Source organism: Leucoraja erinacea, chromosome 5 (genome assembly GCF_028641065.1).
Source record: "Leucoraja erinacea ecotype New England chromosome 5, Leri_hhj_1, whole genome shotgun sequence".
Lineage (NCBI taxonomy): Eukaryota > Metazoa > Chordata > Chondrichthyes > Rajiformes > Rajidae > Leucoraja > Leucoraja erinaceus.
The window spans coordinates 39,164,099-39,186,665 of NC_073381.1; the positions used below are offsets into that span (position 1 = coordinate 39,164,099).

At 43.9% G+C, this 22,567-nt stretch overlaps 1 long non-coding RNA gene across 2 annotated transcripts; it reads right to left on the reverse strand.

The window, feature by feature from the left end:
* Nucleotides 1–12,826: 12,826 nt before the first annotated feature.
* On the reverse strand, nt 12,827–22,284 carry LOC129697143 (uncharacterized). 2 transcript variants are annotated; one of them, XR_008723458.1, is made up of 4 exons: nt 21,949–22,284; nt 21,078–21,143; nt 20,149–20,229; nt 12,827–13,068 (listed from the first exon to the last, which is right to left on the reverse strand). It is a non-coding gene; the product is annotated as an uncharacterized LOC129697143 (long non-coding RNA). The 2 variants fall into 2 exon arrangements; XR_008723457.1 differs by lacking the exon at nt 21,078–21,143 and having other exon boundaries at nt 12,835–13,068; nt 21,949–22,273.
* Nucleotides 22,285–22,567: the final 283 nt, after the last annotated feature.

Consider the following 22,567-nt stretch of genomic DNA (forward strand, 5'->3'; position numbering starts at 1 on the left):
TCAGGCTTTTGTAAACAGGCAGGTGCAGTTTCTTGTGTCTACAAAAATATCGAAGAAATGTTATTGCAAATTTCAGAGTGAAATATCAATTCTATTACATTTCCTACATACCAAAGTACCAATGGTTCTGACTATGCTTTGTTAGGCAAGACTCTTGTTCATGCAAACGGTTTTAACATTGCAGAAAACTGGGGGTTTTCACAGAAGAGTCTGAACACAAGCTCTGATTCTAATCCACAGAAGAAGACATTTTGGCAACTGACCAAAACCTTGACCAAAGGATGTAGGTTTTCCGAATGTCATTTTAAAGGAAAGAGAGGTGCGGAATTTACCAGGGAAATTCCAGAGCTTGACGCATTGGAAGCACAGATGGAGTGATTAAAGTCTGGAATTCTTGAATTCAAAGGGATCAGCTATTTGGAGAATTTATTGGAATGCAAGAGATTTAGGGAAAGGTGAATTCATGGAGGTAAAATGGTTTTAATATCAAGGTATTACTTCACCACGAGTTGGTGCTGGTCACTGAGCACAGAAGTGATAGTTAATCAGGATATTTAGTTTAGAAATACCGCATGGAAGCAGGCCCTTTGCCCCCCGTGTCCACACTGACCATTGATCAACCTTACACGAAGTGGAAAATGGTGCTCTTGGTTAGAATGTGGATAAATGATCTAATCCTAATATGCCAACAAGTATGCGATCATATTGTTTCAGTCTAGACCAGTCAGGAAGCCAGAAGGACAGAGTCAGTGGCAATGGTACACAATTTATAGCGAGGGCCAAAACCAAAGTCTTTCCAACAGTTAGTGGAGGAATTTTCTGTTCATCTGGTACTAGATATCAGCTGAGCAATATTGCAATTTAGAAGCAATGTGGGTACTGCAAGCCAATGTGATATTGTAAACCTATCTGTGTTTAGTCAGAGGGTAGTTAATCTGTGGAATTCATTGCCACGGAGAGCTGTGGAGGCCAAGTCAGTGGATATTTTTAAGGCAGAGATAGACAAATTCTTGATTAGAATGGGTGTCAATTAGAATTACCCGATGTACCCGCTTCGTTCATTCTCTGTGCTTACCACGTGTTTGATTTTTTTTTAAACTCGGGAGAGTTCTTGAATGAACTCGCATCGTGGGACAGGGCCATAACTTGTGAACTTGTAAACCAGCACAATTTTTCAGATAAAGTTACTCAATGGCTGAGAAGCATTCCAAAAATATTCTTGGGGGGAATTCAAAGGTAATAATGTAGATCCATAAAGAGAAGCTATTGGAGGCAATTCTCTGACTATAAATGGACGTATAAAAATGGAACCAAACAGCTCTGCAATAGAGAGAATACTGTTGGAATTTTCTGCATATGGTGGAATACCATAAAGGGCCAGTCCCACAAGCATGCAACTCCATGCGACAAGCGCGACTGACCCACGAACATGCGGCTCCATGCGGCAAGCGCGACCTAACGTGGTGCCTTGAGCCATATGGCCTCGCGGGGCCGGTCCCACTTCGATCGCCGGAGTCATATGGAGTTGTGCGGAGCTGGTCCCGACATCGCGCGGGGCTTCGAAAAACAGATCGTGTTCAAAAATTCTGCATGGCAACGGCCTGCTGGCCCACAGCCGCCTCGACGCTGTATGCCACGTGCGAACGTCCCACGGACTTCGCTCGAACTTCATGTCACTCACTAGAACTCCGCGCGGCCCCCGCTTCTGGTTTGGTCACGCTTGCCGCATGCAGTCACATGCTCGTGGGACAGGCAATTAAGACACGCGAGCAGAAGTAGGCCATGCAGTCCATAGAGTCTACACCACTATTCAATCATGACTGATCTGTTTTTCCTTCTCAACCCTATTCTCTTGCCTTCTCCCCGTAACTTTCAACACCCTTGCTGATCAAGAACCTATCAATCTCTGCTTTAAAAATACCCAATGTTCTGACCTCCACAGCCACCTGTGGCAATGACTTCCACTGATTCACCAACCCTTGGCTAAAGAAACACCTTCTCTATTCTGAAGGTATGTCCTTTTAATCTGATTCTGTGCTCTCCTTTTAATCTAATGATTCTAGACTCTTCCATTAGTTTAGTTTAATTTAATTATAATCACACTTTATTACCAGTTAGTTTAGACATATGGCATGGAAACATGCCCTTCGGCCCACCGAGTCTGCAGCGACCAGCGATTTCTGCACATTACCACTACCCAACACACACAAGGGACAATTCTTTTTTACATTTATACCAAGCCAATTAAACTACAAACCTATCAATCTTTGGAGTGCGGGAGGAAACGGAAGATCTCGGAGAAAACCCATGCAGGTCACGGGGAGAACATACAAACTCTGTACAGACCGCACACCTAGTCAGGATCGAGCCCGGGTCTCTGGCGCTGTAAGGCAGCAATCTACCACTGTGCCACCATGTCACAGTCCACGGGAGCAGACAGAGAGGGCTTCTGCACCTGTCTGTGCCTCTGTCTGCAACACACAATTTACAATGTCATCTTCCAATGTATTGCAAACATTTTGTGATGAAATTAGATCTTATGATTTAATAACCATAAAATGTCTCACACATAAGCAATTATAATGTTCTTCCAAAAGGGGAATGTCGTTGAGTCGGGGCATCTAAAATAAAAGAACTGAAAATGCTGAAAGTATTCAGGTAGGCAGCATTTATGAATAGGATTTATGCACAATTTATTCAAGGAGTTTCAGGTAAAAGACACAAAGTGCTGGAGCATTTCAGCAGGTCAGGCAATATCTGTGGAGGATTTTTTCCCCAAAAAATAAAATTTATTCAGAATAAAAAATATAGACAAAGCAAAAACTGTAAAAACTCTTCCAACATTTGCAGCATCTGTACTTTCCATTTTTGTCGCACTCAGTCGTTTTTGCACCTATCTTTAAACAAAACAACCTTGCTACTCATGTGGCCACCTGGGGTGATATCCCTTCCATTGTTTGAGGGGTATCCTCCAATGTCCAGCAGCAGAATGGCCCTCGACTGGTCCACCCCAACAGAGCCTTGGCAATGGCTACACCAAGCATCAGTGTCCCTCAGCACGTACTACTGCAGTCTGGAATGAGCCAATTGGCAACATTCCCTGACTGGACACCACATCTGTGGAGGAAATCGACAGGTCAGGACTTTTCTTCAGACTGATTGTAGTTTTGGGGGAGGGGGGGGTGAGAAAGCTGTGAAAGGGAAATGAAGGCAAGACAAAGCCTGGTAAGTGATAGGTGGATACAAGTGAGGGGAGTTTGATGATTTTTTTAAAACAAACTGATGAAAGTCAAAGGTAACGATTTAAAAAAATGCCGAGAAAGGAGAGTGAGAGGAGAGAACAATGGGGAAAATCTATAATAAAGTGGAAGGTAAATGAAATTAAATAACAAAATGAGATAACAGAAACTGAAATAAGGCAAATAAAGAAATTGAAGATGGATCTTGAGGAATTATAAATGGAATTGGTATTTGAAATTCCTGATGGAAAATACCATGGAGGCTCGTGTCTAAACTACAACCAGAAAATACTGAGTGCTGTTTACCTGAAATTGTTGAAGTTGATGTTACGTTTAGAGGACTGTAATGTTCTTAACTAGAAATGGAAGTGTGACCCTCTGAACTTGTGGTGAGCTTCATTAGAAACTGTAGGAAGCTGAGGATAGAGAAGTCATGGTGCGAGTGGAACAGAAATGAACATCTGTAAATTAAAATACTTTTAAGATAGCTTAGAAACCTTTATAAGATTATTCTAAATGTAAGTCCTTGATCCAGCAAAGTAATTGTGAAACCTAGTTCTCTGCTCATGGTTTCTGATGAATGTTTTCAGCCGGCCGGCTGTCTGCCAATGACTTCATTGTGTTAATTGTTGGCACTGTGGATAAAACAACCCTGACAGCTTCAAATTGTGGTGAGAATATCTAAAGGAACAACTCTGGGCAGTGAGCCCAATTGCACAGATCATCTTGGAAGTCTGCAGAAAAACAGCGCCCCATGACATCTTGTTAACCTGATGTCTCTTCATTTGAAAATAAGTTTTCCCACCTTGGGAGAAGGCAAGCTTCAATCTGGACTTTGGAGTTGGCCTATACTTTATTTGGAAGCTGCAAATCTACTGTGTGTCTCTGGAAGTTTGTGATGGTGCCAGATAGTTTATTTGTGTATGTGACAAATAAACTTGACTTGACTTGACTTGACTTGAGATAGTGCCAGTAGTGTCTCTAAATGTACTGGAGCTGATTGGGTAATTTCCCCCCCATAAATGAGCCCAAGTGATTAAACTACTGAAAGTGACTGAGGTTGACTTAAGGTAACTTTTTTTACATAAATACAACTTTCCACTCAATATTTTTCTGGAGAAATTACCCAGCACTTATTGGGAGTGCTTGGTATCATTTTGGTCACTGTTTGGGCAGCACAGTGGCAAAGCTAGTAGAGCTGCTGCCTCACAGAGCCAGAGACCCGGGTTTGATCCTGGCCTTGACTGCTATCTGTGTGAAGTGTGCACGTTCCCCCTGTAACTGCATGGGTTTCCTTTGGATGTTCTGGTTACACACATCGTAGAGGCAGAATGGTTCATAACTGTTGGGTTGTATGCTACCCAGACGGAATATGAAGTGCTGTTCTTCCAATTTGCGAGTGGCCTAACTCTGGCAGTGGAGGAAGCTCAGAATTGAAAGGTCAGAAAAGAAAAGGGGAGGAGAGTTAAATAGTTAGCAACTGGGAGCTCCTGCAAGCCTTGGCGGACCGAGCACGTGTCTGGCGATATGGCCGTGGGTTTACACTTGGAGTTACCGATGTACAGGAGGCTACAGTTGGACGGGCACACGGTGGGTGGCAGACGTGTCGCAGAGAACAAAGAGGGTCCCAGCTTGGGGGGCTGCCGAGAACAAAGGGGGACCATTGTGGTCTAAATGGAATACTTCGTAACTTGGTCGGCCCTATATGTAGCGACTCTTTGCATACTTGTGTATGCAAAACAAAGAATCTCACCGTGACAAGTCACATGTGATAATAAAGTATCATTCGTTCATTCATTCAGAATTAGGTCATTCGAACCATCATGTGTACTCTGCCATTCAATCGTGGCTGATTTCTCTTTCCCCCTCAGCCTCCCTCCTTCTCTCTGTAATCTTTGACACCCTTACTAATCAAGAACCTGTGAATCGCCACTTGAAAAAAAAACAATGACTTGGCTTCTGTTTCCTCCCACATCCCATAGATGCTGCTGCACCCGCTGAGTTTCTCCAGCATTTTTGTGTACCTTCTATTTTCCAGCATCTGCAGTTCCTTCTTAAACACTTTGTCTACTCCACTGCGAAATCTCCTCAAGGTATGCCTACTTTGAAAAAGTTCTCCTCCTCTCTCCGGAGACAGTTTCACAACCTCCTAACATTGAATTCTCCCAATTTTGTTAGCCTTTGCTGTCTCCTCCCCTTCCTCAGCCCTTGGGCTGTCTCCTCCCCTTCCTCAGCCCTCGGGCTGTCTCCTCCTCCTTTTTCCTTCCTTCTCCCCGCCACCCTGAAGAAGGGTTTCGGCCCGAAACGTTGCCTATTTCCTTCGCTCCATAGATGCTGCTGTCCCGCTGAGTTTCTTCAGCATTTTTGTGTACCTCCCAAAGACATGCGGGTTTGTGGGTTAATTGACCTCATTAAAATTATCCCTGGTGTGTAGGGAGTGGTTTAGATAACAGAACTACTGTGATTGGGTGATCAATGGGAATGGACTCATTGGGCAGAAGGGCCTGTTTCCATGCTGCATCTCTAAACTAAATTAAAGAAACTAAAAATTCAATTTCCTTCACTCTTCAATTTCAGTTTATCGACTTTGCTTCATTTTATTGCATTTCCCTTTGTGGATTTTCCGTTCATTATGTACATTTTCTTTTCTATTAATTTCTTTCAGTTTCTTCATGGGGATGATCTTTTATGATAGCTTTTCTGTCTAGTTCTTTGAGGAATCTTGTGTTTTCATTGGACAGCGACTATATGAAAAAATTCACAAATCCTCATTCTAAAAGCTTTCTATTAAAAACATCTTGCAAGTCTTTTAAGTTGTTTGCTTCCTCTTTCTAATTGGTAATGACTAATTCACCACTTTTTCAAACTCCGTACCCATAATTTTCTATTCTAATGACATAGAAAATGCCAATGGTAATCATCAGATCAGACTGCATCTGTGATCCAAGTTATTATGGGCCCTAAAATTGTATTGAGTTATCAGCATCTGTAGAGTAAAATAATTGAATAAGTGTCTGCATGTTACTGATTATTCTCATTGTGGGGCAATAATATTATTTAGTAGCAACTTTACAGCAACAGGATTTCATCCTGCATATTGGGCAAAACTTCGGGAAATCGATATATAATCACAATCCCTTCGGAAACAGTTGATGGTGTATTTATTACCATGAATGATGCGTACAACTCCACTCATCGATTTCATTGAGTAAAGGCACATTGATGTGCCAATAACCATGTGGACTGAAGGGCTACAAATCTGATTCCCAATCTGTGATGTCTAAGTCAGTTTCAACAGGTTCGATTGAACCCAGGCTACGAGTATGGTGGTTCATTCAGCATATTGGGCGTTGTGGCTGGATGTGATCTCTATCGACATCCATTTATTTTGCAGTCAATGCCACAGGACAGCGAGCATGGACAGGGTTATTTTCCTTGCTATTTACAGTTCTAAACCTCATCTACTGCACGTGGTGTTCCCAATGTGGCCTCCTGTATATCACTAAGACCAAACGTAGAAATGGCAACTGTTTTGCTGAACAATTGCTCTCGATCCATCAAAACCTAATGGGGCGGCGCATGATGGCAGCCTCGCCAACAGTCTGTCTGTCTTTTTGTTGTTGTTATTTTTAGTGTGTTTTAATGTCCTCTGGTTTGTTTTATGTGGGGGAGAGGGTTGGGGGAACCTTTTTCAATCTCTTACCTTGCCGGAGATGCGATTGTTTTCCGGATCGTATCTCCAGTCGCTCTGCAGCCTAACATCATGGAGCTGGAGGTCTTGCTCAGGACTGACTTTGAGCCCCACTGCAGGGACGTGGACTTACCATCGAAGCCGATCCCTTGCCTGGGAACAACACTCCAGCCTTGTCCTGCGGATTTCACCATCGAGGAGCTTGCAGTCTTGGGTAGAGACCGATTTCGGGAAGCTCCACACAGAAGGTTTCGACCAGCCCCGACCCAGGGTCAGATAGCCCGGTGCGGGGGAGCTGAGATTCCCCCCCGATGCAAGAGCTGGATCGCCCCGACGCGAGGGCCGAAACGCTGTCAGCTACGGGAGCCAGGATCGCCCCGTCAATGGAAGGCTCGAGGCCCCCGACTGCAGGAGAACAAAGAAGGGAAGAGAATTACCTTTTTTTCGCCTTCCATCAAAGTGAGGAATGTGGAGGAGTCACTGTGGTGGATGTTTATGTAAAAATGTATTTTGTGTGTTCTGTTGGTTTTTATTCGTATGACTGTATGACAAATGAAATTCCTCATGTTGCAAAACATACTTTGCTAATAAAATATGATTATTATGATTATGATTATCTTCTGGTTGTTAACCATTCTCCCCTTCTCACTCCCACACTGATCTTTCAGTTCTTGGCTTCTTCCATTGTCAGAATGATGCCACACGTAAACTGAAAGAACAGCGCCTCCTATTCCGTGTGGGTAGCTTAAAACCCAATGGTATGTACATTGAATTCTCAATTTTAGGTAAGCTTCTAACTAACCTGTCACCCCACTTTCTTTTCTTTCCCTGTTTCTCACATGGGCTCCCACCTACTTCCTCTCTCTGATATCACAGATACGTCTGAAGAAGGGTCTCGACCCGAAACGTCACCCATTCCTTCTCTCCAGTGATGCGGCCTGTCCCGCTGAGTTACTCCAGCATTTTGTGTCTATCATCGGTTTAAACCAGCACCTGCAGTTCCTTCCTGTATACAAATTGGAAACTAGTTCAATTCCTGCATTTACATTCCTCAATCTGACAAAGGAAGAACCAATGTATATAATTATACATAAAGTTACTTGTCTGTTAAACAGCCCTAATGATTTTGTTTTAGTTCTGGAAAAGATCTTCCAAAGATTTTTCTTTTTTATATGACACTTCGAATATGGAACATTTTTTAATGGACAAACCATTAAGTAATTGAATTAATTTAATAAATTTGTTACTGTTAGTAGGAATTTGTTTCTTGAAGTCAAATCATTACCAGACAAATTAGTTCTGCAAAATAGATTAAATTGGACATGGTTACACAAAGTTTTGGAATACAAGTTTTAATCTGCCTCAGATAAAAACTCATGTAAACAAAGCCAGGATATTTTCCTATGCTTGAATCAATTAACTTACAAACTTACAGTACTTACAACCACGAATGGAGTTTTAGTAATTACTGTGCAATCTTTATAATTATACTAGACCAAGTGCAGACCCGTTGGGTCTGTTCCCCCAATGTGCAGTTATGGGGAAGGAGGTGGCATGTAGCGTGGGGGGGGGAGGCGGCATGCAGCATCACACACACTAACTATCCCCCCCCCCCCCCCCCCCCCCGCACTCACGCTGGGGCGGCGGCCTGGAGCGGAGACTGCGGGACCTGGAGCTGGGGCGGCGGCCTGGAGCGGGGACGGCGGCCCGGAGCTGATGCTGTGGTGGAGCGGAGCGGAGACGGCGTTCCGGCTTTCGGCGGCGGCGACATCACCACGGAGGTCCGCTGGACTGGAGAGCGGCATCTTCGGCCTGGATCGATCGCCTCAGCGCAGAGGGAGAACAAGGAGGGAAGAGACGGAGACTAAGACTTTGCCTCCATCACAGTGAGGATGTGCTTGGTGAACTCACTGTGGTGGATGTTTAATTTGTGTTTATTGTATGTTTTGTTATTATTGATTCTGTGTATGACTGCAGGCAACATCATTTCGTTCAGACCGAAAGGTCTGAATGACAATAAAGGATCATCTATCTATCTAATTACCCCCCTTGATATTATATTAATATTATTAATTTGCTCCTTTTACCCCATATCCACCCTAGAGGGGTGGAGGGGAGGAGGGGAGAGAGAGAGAGAGGGGCAGGAGAGAGGGGGGAGGGGGGGGGGAGAGAGGGGGGGGGAGAGGGGAGAGGAGGAGAGGGTGTGCTGAGAGGGGGTGAGGTGAGGGGGGGGGGAGAGGGGGGGAGCAGGGGGGGGGGGGGGAGGGTGGAGGGGGGGGGGGGGGGGGGTGGGGGGAGGGGGGGGGGGGGGGGGGGGGGGGGGAGGGGGGGGGGGTGGGGGGGGGGGGGGGGGGGGGGGGAGGGGGGGAGGGGGGGGGGAGAGGGAGGGGAGGGGGGGGGGGAGGGAAGGGAGAGAGGGGGGGGGAGAGGAGAGGGGAGAGGGAGAGGGGGGAGGGGGAGGGGGAGGGGGAGGGGGAGAGGGAGAGGGAGAGGGAGAGAGATAATGAACCATATATTCATTTTCAAACCACATTAAGGGTACTCACAGTGATGTAGACATTTGTTCAGTGTCATTCAGAGCTCAGAGTGACAGAGACTAATTGACAGAGCTCCATCTTGCAGAGACTAATTGAGGCACACCACTTCCTTGTTTTATAGTCCCTCCCCCTCCCTCCAGCAGGGGCAGCAGAGAGAATGGTGAATTTTGTAAAAACATTAATATCTCTGTCATTTTTCGTCGACGGGAAAAATCCTTGGCACACATGTGGCGGAGGGGGGCTGTGAGCGAGGTGGCAAAAAATGACAGCCGTAGATGGCGTCGTTCTCTCGGAAATCGCAGCACAGACGGCCAAAAGCGGTCAAGAACAGAGATTTAGTAATATAGATTATCTTTGTCTGCTGGAAGATTGCAATTCGTGTTAAAAGGACAATGCTATTGCCAGATGTAATTCATGCTATTCTTCATTCTTTCTTCAGGTAGGTGATGAAAATTTGCAAATAAAGATAACATTGTAACAGGCAACATGGCTAGCAGGGCAGAATAGACAGTGTTCATATTTTTAATAGTCAAACCCTGAATTGGCCAGGCCCAGGAACAACCCAACCAGGACATTTCGGCGCTACCCTCTCCCCTACACGCAGGGTGTCCATATAGGAACAGGGGCATTGGGTTTCCTCCTGGTGCTCCAGATTCCTCCCACATCCGAAAGATGTGCAGGTTTGCAGGTTAATCTTTGCAAGTTGCCCCTAGTGTGAGAAAGTGGGAACTAGTGACCAATGCTCGGTGTGGACTCAGTGGGGCAAAGGGCCTGTTTGCATGCTGTACCCCAAACTAAACTAAGTGAAGTGAGTTCTGCTGTAAATTAACAAAAAATAGCACTGGTCTATAACTGGCAATTTCCTTTGGGCATTGCAATTTCCCCTTAACATTTGTTAAGTTCTTAACATTTAAAAAACAATTAAAAACGGATTTGTTTTTTTAAAAAAGGTTTCAATCCTAAAAAGGAAGTCAAATGAACAAGATTTAAATAAAATTAGAATGATAATTTATGATTCTGAAATTCAAAATTTTAATATTTGCAGGCTTTTAAAGAGAAGTGTTTTCTGAAGGTTTGTTTCTTATCTAGGTTGATGGCTTTGCTCTAGGCCTGCAGCCTCTGGAGAATTATTATCAGGATTTATCTACTGCTGTTACCGTTAATTATAGACCCACTCACTCACGGGCAGTATAATGGTGATAGTTATAAGGTCAGTTACAGTTCAGCTGATGCAAAATGTGCTTCTCCATTTTTGCTCTATTTTCTGCGATATTTGGCAAATATTGAAGTTTCTTTTGTTTCTGTAGTGAATTATGGTTGATAAACCATTGGATTCTTTCACAGTCAGGTTTGAGGTAATGTTTGCTTGTTATTGCTTTTAATATATATATTTAATAGCAACTAGACCAAGGTGGACCAGTTGGGTCCCATCCCCTCAACGCCCGATTGCGTGGGGGGGGGGGGGGGGGGGGGGGGCTGCAGCGTCACACACACACAGGAGGGGGGATTGGAGAGGGGGGGAAAGAGAGAGGGGGAGGGAGGTGGAGGGGGGGGGGGGGAGAGGGGACGGGGAGGGGAGGGGGGGGGCAGAGGGGGGGAGAGAGAGGAGGGGGATGGGGAGAGAGAGAGGAGGGGGAGAGAGGGGGGGCAGTGGGGGGGGAGGGAGGTGGAGTGGGGAGGGGAGAGAGGTGGGGTGGAGGGAGGGTCAGAGGGGGGGGGGGGAGGGAGAGGAGAGAGAGAGGGAGGAGGGAGAGAGGGGGGAAGGGGAGAGAAAGGGGAGGGGGGGGAGAGGGGGGAGGGGAGGGGAGTGGGGAGGGGGGGGGTAGGGGGAGATAGAGGAGGGGGGGTAGAGGGGGCAGAGGGGGGGGAGGGGGAGATAGGGAGGAGGAGGGAGTGGAGGGGGGAGTGGATGGAGGAGAGGAGAGGGGGAGAGGTGAGGAGAGGGCAGAGAGAGAGAGAGGGAGAGGAGAGAGAGGGGGATGGAAAGATAGAGGAGAGAGAGAGAGAGAGAGAGACAGAGAGAGAGAGGGAGAGAGAGAGGGGGGGAGAGAGGGGGGGAGAGAGAGGGGGAGAGAGAGAGAGGTAGGGGGGGAGAGAGGGAGGGGGGGGGGGGGGGAGGGGGAGGGGGCAGGGCACTGCGCTGCGGATGGCCAGCCGAGTGCTAGTATTGACACAATCAGGGACTGCCTATGTTGACAGCAAAGATACTAGAGGAGCAGGATAGACCACTCCTACGATATCCAATGGACTGACATGTCGGAACGCAACGGAACGTCATTTCTGCCAATTTATGAATAAGACCCCGATCCCCGTTAATCCTCTCGCAGTTTAATCCACGTCAGTCCATTGAAGTTTGCAGTTTATCTTGGTCTATTTTAGCCTTCCATGATAAACCATTATGATCTTTGTTTATAATAAATAAGGAGCTTCTTTAAAAATGGGCGGGACGACAATGCGCAATGAAAGGTCTCTGACCATATGCATTCTATGATCTTTGGTTTAATCAGTGTTGTGGGGGAACGGTATGTGTGTGTTTCTGTGTGTGAGTGGCAAGATAGAGATAACAGATTTCAAAGTTCCTCATGGATCAGAAGCAACATTGATTTAAAGCAACTCAAGATGTACATGAGCCATTCTCATGATGTACATAAGCCATAAAGGCAATTATATTTGCCTTTATTTTTTTGCCTATAAGGTATAAGGAACATAAGCCTAATATATTTGCCTATATTTATATATTATAAACACGTATATATATATGATGCGTGTATATGTGTGATATATATGTATATAAATATATAACACACACACACACACATATGTATATTCCTCTTGTGATCTCTAATTTTGTTGAACTTTTTTTCTTTCATTCTGCCTCTCTCTCTGAAATCCTAATATTGTAAATAAAATATAAATGAACACATGCCCAGATATTTTTTAATTCTAAATTAGTATAAATAAATAGTGTATACATACCTACATTGATGCAGAAGTGTGAGCTTTAGACATGAATACTGTGCTTCCATAGTTTAGTTTTTAATTTAACATATATTTGAGGAAAATCCAACATATATTTGAGTGAAATGAGTTACCGTATTTGCCGGCAATGAAGACACACCACCATTTGAGTTAGTACATTTTGAAAAAAGGATGGTGAGACAGGATCAAGGGTTTGGTTTAGTCCAGGGGTCCGCAGCCTTTTTTGTATAGGGGCCAGGACCCTCCGAGACTAGCTGCAGTTCCCAGGTCACCTGCGAGTCCCGGGTCTAGTTGCAGTTCCGCTGTCCGGTCCCAGCGGCCGCTCACAGCCACCCGAGCTGCTGAGCGAGTTTTTATATGTGAATATCTCATAACTAAACATTTGTGGGTTAGCAGTATATTGCATCAATTCACTCAATTTAAAATAATTATACATCAAAATTCATAAAAAAGGATAACACTTTTTATTTCTGTCATTTATGGTAAGATTTGCATAATTTATTGTTTTATGTGTGAGATATACACAGGGTGTTCAGAACAAAGACGACAGTTCTTTGACAAGTACTCCGTAGTTCGCTTGAGGAGATCTTATCATCGAGTATTCTGGACCCACTGTCAACATCTGAAATTACAGTAAAATATCATATAGAATTAACTTATAAGAACAAATCTGATTATAACCACATAACTGCAGAATGGATGATATGTCACTTAAATGCAATTGTTTTCAAGGATGTGGAGAGATATGTATATTGAAGATGCATTTTTCCTCTTATAGGTCACTTTATCTTAAATGTAGAAGAGTTTACAATACCTTGCATGCCTTACAACATGAACAAAACCAAAAATGTACAGTAGTGTAAACATTGATACCTTTATTATTGTTTAAGAAGGAACTGCAGATGCTGGAAAATCGAAGGTAGACAAAAATGCTGGAGAAATTCTCCAACATCTTTGTCTACCTTTATTATTGTGGTAAGTCTAGATCTATAAAAGAAGACTTTCTAATAACTTGCTCATGTACCAAAACATGTCTTATATAATATAATACATTGTCGGGATCATAAGAATAGAATTGTATATGGTATAGTCATCATACATTGGGAAGGAAATTAAGGCTTTAATGTGTGCTCCTCGTGGCTTGTCGTTGTTCCCTATAACTCCATTTATTATGTGTTTTAAACACCATTGATCCGTGTACATTGTGTATATTTAACACCATTTATCCTGTATTTTAAACACTATTTCAAACCGGCTTAAACACAAGCCGATTCGGAATCTCCGCGGCTTGGAGGTCCCGAATCAGCCACCTCCTACCGGAGACCGTGGCTTCATGTTGTTATAGGTCGCGGGCTGGCGGTCAGAGCTCTTCTCCGGCGAGGAATCCCAGACTCCGCGAGGGAAAGTGCACGCTGCCCCCGCGACTAGAAGCTCCACACACCGTGGCTTCAGGGTGTTATAGTCCGCGGACCAGCGATCAGAGCAATTCTTCTGGCGACCCCCGGCTCCGCGATCTGAGCTATAGGAAGAGATCGGGCAGGCCTCAAGACAGAAAGTTATAATTTGTTTCTTACCTTTCATCTTTAGTGGGGAACCTGAAGAAACACTGCTATAAAGTGCTCAAATCACTTATATTGGTGATTCGAGCACCATAGCAGAACAGCTCGCTACGCTGGTAATGTGGACGCCATGACAGAAGCCCATTAAAAATAAACCCTTCATAAATTTGATTCCCAAAATGGCGCGAAAAAAATTACCCATGAGCCCATGACTGTACTACGGCTTTTTCGTCAGGTGGTCTATCTTACTCCTCTAGTATCTTTGGTTGACAGTTTGCAGGCAGACGATCATCGAATTGATGTTTCGCCAACTTTATCAAGGGAGCGCTCGACTTCCTGCATGGTTCACAGAGGACCTCCGAGGTCCCCGTGGACACTGCGTGTTCCCTCTCTGGGGACATGCTGGCGTGGGCCCGGAGGAGGGGCGAGCGGTCAACCCCGGTGCGGGCCTCGACTGCCCGCTGCCTGGACCCGCGGGTGGCCGTCTTGGCCGGGCCCAGGAGCAGACACTGAAATAAAAAAATATATTGACCTCCTGAATTTCTCCAGCAGTTAGTTTTTTGCTTTTTGTTTCGTAGTGAATCAATGCACAATATTTCCACATAAAGTGTACTGGAAATCATCAGTTGCCCGATAGGTGAAGAATATTAAATCAAGTTTTTTTTTTTTAAGATTAAGATGTCCTTGTTGGGTAACAGCATGAAAGGACATGGAGAAAAGGCAAATAAATTGAGTTAAATTTCAGATAAGCCAAGGCACAATGGAGCTCTGAAGTAGACTGAAAGGGACTGACTGACTATCTATTTTTTGTTGTTCACTGAAAGGATTTTGCATTGTTATGGCCCTGTCCCATGGTGCGAGTCCACCCACGAATGATCCCGAGTGAAAGAAAAAATCAAACTCGTGGTTTTCTATGAGATTCCAAGTTTATGTTCACGAGTTTAAACGAGTTCCCACGTGTATGTCTAAGTTTGCCGTTTACTTCTCATTTCTGCGATCTACCAAGTTCCTCTCCCAGGTTACCAAGTTCCTCTCCCGAGTTACTCTTGAGCCAACAACGACTACCGACGTGTGGAAAAATCATTACATGGTAAAAATGATGTCATGCAGTTTTTTTTTCACTATAAAAAACCTCCCATGTTTAAATTTCTTAGAGTTACGGAATCAAGGGATATGGGGAGAAAGCAGAAACTGGCTACTGATTTTGGATGATCAGCCATGATCATATTGAATGGCAATGCTGGCTCGAAGGACCGAATGTGATCACTTCCATTATGTAGAGAGTCTCAGAATGTTAATAGAGATTCCATTCCGTTTACATTGCTCTTTGTGCAGGGATCAAATCTTATCCCAAAGTGTACATTAGGCGGCGAAGATTAATTTCAAAACTTCAAATGATTTCAAACAGTGTTTTATCCGAACAACGGATCATGGCAGATGCCAGCCCTTTAAACATCACGGACAGCTCAATGTGAAGTGGTGCTGGATTTATATATGTGAAATAGTCTTGGGAATTTTATTATCGATCCTAAATGCACTATTTAAATTATAGGTTGTTTAGTTTGTTGTGAAGTGGCGCCGGATTTAACACCTCAATATTAAAACTGAATTATCTCACTGAACGAAAACATGCAATATGTTTCCAGGCAAATATCCAGTGGTTGAGAATTAAAGAGCAGTCATTGGTGTTTTTAAACGGGCAGTTGTAGTCAATAATATGGTAACCGAATGATATTTATTCATTGCTAGAAGAACGATGTAAACATAGTGACGTTAGTGAGCAGCCTCTAACATTAACCGCTCCTCGTACTGTTCTGTTGTGTAGGAAGGAACTGCAGATGCTGGTTTACCCCAACGATAGATACCAAAAGCTGGAGTAACTCAGATGGTCAGACAGCGTCTCTGGAGAGAAGGAATGGGTGACCTTTCGGATCGCGACTCTCCCGGTTGCTATCTGAACCTACCCGACCTCCCGGTTTGCCAAACACTTTCCATTCCCACACTGACCTTTCTGTCCGAGGTCTCCTCCGGTCAGAGTGAAGCTAAATGCAAATTGGAAGAACAGCATCTCATATTTCGCTTGGGCAGCTTACAGCCCAGTGGTATGAATATTGATTTCTCTCACTTCAAGTAACCCTGGCATCCCCTCTGTCTATCCCTCCTCCACCCAAGTCGCACCAGCTTCTCGTTTTCACCCAACGAACAGCAAACAATGGTCTGTTTTCTTTATCATTGTTACTTTTTTGCATTCATTGTTCTTTATCTCTCTACAATACATCATCATCTATATCTTTCATTTCCCTTACCAGTCTGTCGATGAGACTCAACGCGAAACATCACCCATTCCTTCTCTCCAGAGATGTTGCCTGTCCCGCTGAGTTACTCCAGCTTTTTGTGTCTATCGTTGCCCTTCTTCAGACTGTTCCGTTGTATTGACCGAAAACAAACGATGTGACAGTACCGGCGACTTAATGAATGAAATGGAGGCACGCGGAATTAGATGGACTTGGAATAACGGGCGGTGGGGTTTTATCGAAAAGTGACTACATGAAATCGGTAGAAGGAAACGGGCAGGCGAGGTTTCGGGTCAGGGCCATTCTTCAGACTCCATGACCCACTGAGTTCTTCCAGCTCTCAAATGGAGGCACGGGGGACCACAGATGTTGAGCGTGTTGAGCGAAACACAAAGTGTTCGAGAAACTCGATGGGCCGAATGGCCTAATTCTACTCCTATGGCATGAAGTGTCGAAGTAACCCAGCGGGTCAGGCAGCATCTGTGGAGGGAATGGATAGGCAACGTTTCGGATCCGGTCCCTTCTTTTCAAGCCGAATCAACGTCTGTCCATTCCCTCCGCTGATGCTGCCTGTATCAGAACTGAACAAGGAGGAGGACACAAATGCAGGCTCAGACACAGGGCAGATCAGTCTTCAGAGTTTAATTGGTCCAAGTCGGTACACAGGTAAGCAAAACAGAGGCAACAGTACAATCTAGGAGCAGGCAAAAAACAGAGGTCGAAAAACAGGCAATGGTCGAGGCCACAAGATTTCTAGAGCTGGAACGAGGTGATACCAAGTAGCATACACGACGAACTGGCAATGAGAACTAAAACACAAAGGGCTTAAATACAGACTAGCAGGGGATAACGAGACACAGGTGAAACACATCAGGGCGGGGCCAATAATCACATGAGGGTAAACGACCCGACAGGAAATGGGACCTGAAACAAGAGGAGATGCGAGACACCAAAATAAAACAAGAATGCACACTCTAATACTAAAAAACAATAAGAAACAGAAACTAGATCAAACCCGAGACCTGACAGCCTGTCCCGCTGAGTTACTCCAGCGCTGTGTGAGTTCCTCCAACACTTTGTGTATGATTTTATGATCATGATTCCAGCATCTGCAGTTTCTTGTCTCTACATAAACTAGGCCTCAGCAACACTTAGTGTACTAACCGGGAGATTATGTTGCTGCTGCCAAAACAACAGTTGGCAATGTATGCACGGTAGATGTCACATTGCGTGGGAAACGAGGTCTCCAGGGAGACAGACACAAAGTGCTGGAGTAACTCCGCGGGACAGGCAGCATCTCTGAACATTTATAAAGCATTACATTTTGGAACACAAGGAACTACAGAAGCTGGTTTACAAGAAAAAAAAACAAAGTGCTGGAGTAACTCAATGTGTCAGGCAGTATCTGTGGAGAACATGGACTGGTGACGTTTTGGGTGAAAGAAGGGTCTGAAGTCTGAAGCAAGGTCCCGACCCTAAACATCACCTATCCAAGTTCTCCAGAGATGATTAATCTTCAACATTTCACTTCTGGCGCCCAGGCCAAACCCACGAGTTACTCACGAGTCACTACGGTAAACTCACGGGCTACTACGGTATTACAACAAGTTTAAACGTTTCAAATTTTTCCTTCAGGAGTAAAATTGACTTGTGGAAATCTTACAACATGTTGAAAAATTTTCAAGGGTTAACAAGTTTCCCTTGTTCCTGCCTTTAGCATTACGAGTCGCTAAGTTACGTCCACAGGTTTCTGGGGGTCAACATCTCTGATGACCTCTCTTGGACCCACAATACCTCAACTCTGGTCAAGAAGGCTCACCAGCGTCTCTTCTTCCTGAGGAGACTGAAGAAGGTCCATCGGTCTCCTCAGATTCTGGTGAACTTCTACCGCTGCACCATCGAGAGCATCCTTACCAACTGTATCACAGTATGGTATGGCAACTGCTCTGTCTCTGACCGGAAAGCACAGCAGAGGGTGGTGAAAATTGCCCAACGCATCACCGGTTCCTCACTCCCCTCCATTGAGTCTGTCCAGAGCAAGCGATGTCTGCAAAGGGCACGCAGCATCGTCAAGGACTGCTCTCACCCCAACCACAGACTGTTTATCCTCCTCCCATCCGGGAAGCGCTACAGGTCTTTCCAATGCCGGACCAGCAGGTTCAGGAACAGCTTCTTCCCTGCGGCTGTTACACAACTTAACTCTGCACCTCGGTGATTGCCAGTCACCACCGGACACTCCTTCCCCCAGAAATATTGCACTATTGTACTTCTGTCAGGGCAGACTTTGAAATCAAATGCCAAAATCTCAGGTGGGGGAAGAAAAGCAGCATTACACACACAGATCTGTTCGGGTTTGCAGGCTTCACAACTTTCCCAAAATGCATGTGTGTGAGTGATTTCTGCACACACAACAAAAAGCTCTGCCTGAAAAATATCAAGGAGCTACAACAAAATGGCCGAGGCATTCCTTACACATTACCATGGTTGTTCCTGCACCTGTACTGCTGTTGGGAGTGTGGCTTGATCTGAGGTAAGTGTACAGCAAGGTATGAAACCTGGGTCTCCATTTTGAGCCTCAGTCCCTGCTCAGTTCATGAGTTTTTGCTAGGAGGTATTAACGTATGAATATCAGGCAAGCACAGCTTGAGCTTCTTGATTATTGACTAATGCTGAGATAATGTGCCAATTCTCCCATGCAAACATGCCTCCAGGGTATGTTAGACACAATCTCTGCCACCACAAGATGTCTCTGCCCTTCTGGATCAACATCCCATTAAAAATCATAATCTCAGCAGAGTAATGATTAAAATTGTAATTACTTCAATAATTTAAGTTTGATGTCTTGGATTCTGCTTGGAATTGCATCCTCCTATAATTCAATGATGGAAAGAGGTAACCTTGTGTTAGCCACATGATGATTGCAAGCAGGATGAAGGGAGCACAATTTCATGTCACGACGCAGAAACAATTTAATCTTTGGAAAATCTCCTAAAGGACAACTGGGACGTAAAACTGGTGAACTTTGCACTGCTGCCTTTTATATGTTGGTTGGATACAAACGTTATTTTAGTTTCTTATGTCATGTAATTCCATGAAGAGGCTAGCAAGTACTGAAACAAAACCTTAGCTGATTGATAAACCATTAATGTGCTCTGTAAGGAATTGTTTATGGAAATCTGACTCAACCAAATATATGATTTTAGACAGATGTCTTCGACAGTACTTCCGTTGTTATTGTATGAGCTTTAAACAATGCAACCCTTGCAGGATGCACCTGTAGGAGACGTCCTACCCTGCTCTCAAAAAAGAACTTGCTGATAAACTGGATGACATAATCACTGAAAATAGTTTATTTCAGCCTGTTACTACTCTTCTTGTAAAATGGGATGGAGAGGGAAGGAAACGAAAGAAAGAGAACATAGTAAGGAGAAGGAGAAATGGGAAGATATGCTCAGCAACAATGGAGCATTTCTGATATATATATATATATAGCAGTTCTTGCCTTTGAAGAGCTGCAGCTGCAAAACCTATTTTTGCTGGACTAACAGCAGGATGAATCCAAGCCAGGAGCTGCTCTGATTAAAACTATGGGACTGACCCAAGAAATGCCACGAGGTTGTGCAGCAGTAGTTCCACATCAGTCTGAAGAAGTGTCCCAACCAGAAATGTCACCAAATCATGGTCTCCAGGGATGCTGCCCGACTAGCTGTGTTACTCCAGCACTTTATGTCCTTTATTGTAAACCAGCATCTGTAGTTCCTTGTTTCCACATTAGTAACTTTTGTGTTCATCACTCATTGGCATCAATGCCCAAAGCTTTTGAAAAACATTATGCACAGGTGACCTTACCCCACCACTAAGATACTGGCATTCAAAGCTCTTCTCATTATCTCCCGTAACCATCATGGCTTCCAGTGAAGACTCGTTGGCCTTTAAACAAGATAGGATTGCATAAAATTGTTTGGATTTCATTAGATTTTACTTTACTGCATGCTAATATTGAACAACTTTCTATAGCATTTGACTATCTAAGGAATAGTAAGAAAACAAATATGCATATTTATAGCAGTTATGGATTATTAAGGTTTATCAGAATAGAACACCCAACTGGTTTATATTGCTGATTAAATCTATTTATTAAAGATGAGGACTTTTACTTTGCATAATAGTGTATTTCAATATGAGCAACAATTAATTCACATTCCTAGATAAACAGGGAAAATTGTTTCTATAAATAATTTTCACAGCAGGCACTGGTCTAAAAATTTATAATGAATGGTTTATTGCTCATGTGAGTTTTCAACAGCTGTCTATAATAGAACTTGCTGATGCAGCAGAAGAGACCAGATGGGTTTTGGCACTATCTTTGGAACAAGTTGTACAAGCAAATGGGTACAATTTGTGAAAGAGCATGCCTGTGTCACTCACCTGAATAACACATCTTTTGAGTTCCGAAAAGGAAAATATTTATTTTAGTTCTTAATCAATCCTGCTATGATTATTAAACTTGCAAGAGTTGTATAATTTGGGTGTCCTTCCCTGCTGCTAATTTTAGAATGATGTTGGGAGAGGTTGTCCATATTCTGCTTATTGCCAACTCTAGGGTCTCTGTGGGATGAAAGAAAACTCAACCCACAGTCTGCTAACCATGTCCAATTAAGCAGACCACATTGTTCTTGGATCTAAAAGAGACATTTTAAAAGACTGAATAAAATGTGAGTTTGGGTTTTCCACTCCCATAATCAGTGCACACTCACAGCATTTCAATCTAGCCTCACCTTTTTGGGCAGGCAGAACACTTCTTATTCCAACTCCTCTGTGCTCACCCCACACTTTTCAGATCACTTTTTGTTCCATTGTCAATTCAATTCAATTCACAAGGATAAATATTAATGGGAAAAGATTTACAAAAATGTAATACAGGTATTAATAATAATACAAGATACAAGATATTTATTTGTCACATGTGCCAGATGGCACAGTGAAATGTGATCACCATACAGCCATACAATAAAATAAAGAACACACCACACGATAGAGTTAAACATAAAACATCCCCAAACAGCAGAATCAAAAGTTTCCCACTGTGAGGGAAGGCACCAAAGTCAGTCTCTTCCTCGATGTTCACCCGTGGTTGGGGCCTCCGGAGCCCTCCGTAGTCACTGCTACGGGCAGCCCGCCACTCAGGCCCACTCGCCGGGATGTTGGCTCTCCGACGTCGGGACTGGAGGCCAACCTCAGCGGCTTGGACCTCCTAAACGGTCGCTTCCCACCGGAATCCGCAGGCTCATAATGAGGCTAATTATGCTGGCTAGTTAGTGATTCTGAGTGGAAGAGACTTTTTTTTTTGCATATTGAGACTTAGGTCACAGACCTCTTCCCCATGTATATCTACTTGCCTTGTGTTTACAGACCTGCTTTGCTGCTGCAAATAAAAGTTTCATTGTCCTATTAACAATATAACAATTAAACACTATTGATTTTTGACTTGACTCTTGACATAAGAGATAGGACCAGAATTAGGCCATTCGGCCCATCATGTCTACTCCGCCATTCAATCATGACTGATCTATCTCAAACTCCTAACCCCATTCTCCTGCCTTCTCCCCATAACATATACACTGCCAGCCAACCAGGTCAGATACTTACAGTTTGCCAGATGGCAACAAATTTATTCACTACTGGGCTCCACATGGAGATGGAGCAGCCTTGCTGGGATTACTTGAACCTTGGATTCGCCACCCCAATCCTGCATGTCAGACCTGTGGCATAATTTAAGAATCTGTTGATTTGAAAGAAAATTCCAACCCCGTACTAAAAAGGAGAAATTATATTTATTGAGTTATTTTACCTGATAAAATTTTCGTTATCTCTTCGTGGCTTATGATGTATACTTCATTTTAGTTGTTAAAGATTTCTTTAACAAAACATTTTTAATATCTCTGAATGTCATTTAAAAACTGTTAAAAGTCAATTAAATATTTGATAGGATAGGTATGTTACAAAACCTACCTGAATCTCCATTGGGAATCTGCCCTCAGCCATGGCCACGATTTTGGCGCTGTTTGGAGGGGGCGGGTTTAAAACGCGATTTTTACTAGGCTGTACTAATCGCACATGTTCAGCCTAGTAAATCATTAACGAAAAATCGCTGCAAGACCCGGTCGCAAAAGGTATTATTAGTTTTATAGGCCTCGATAATATAGTTCTAATAGTTTTTAAATTACTGTTTCATTCCGCAACCTCTCGCAGCCCCAGGGTTTTATAA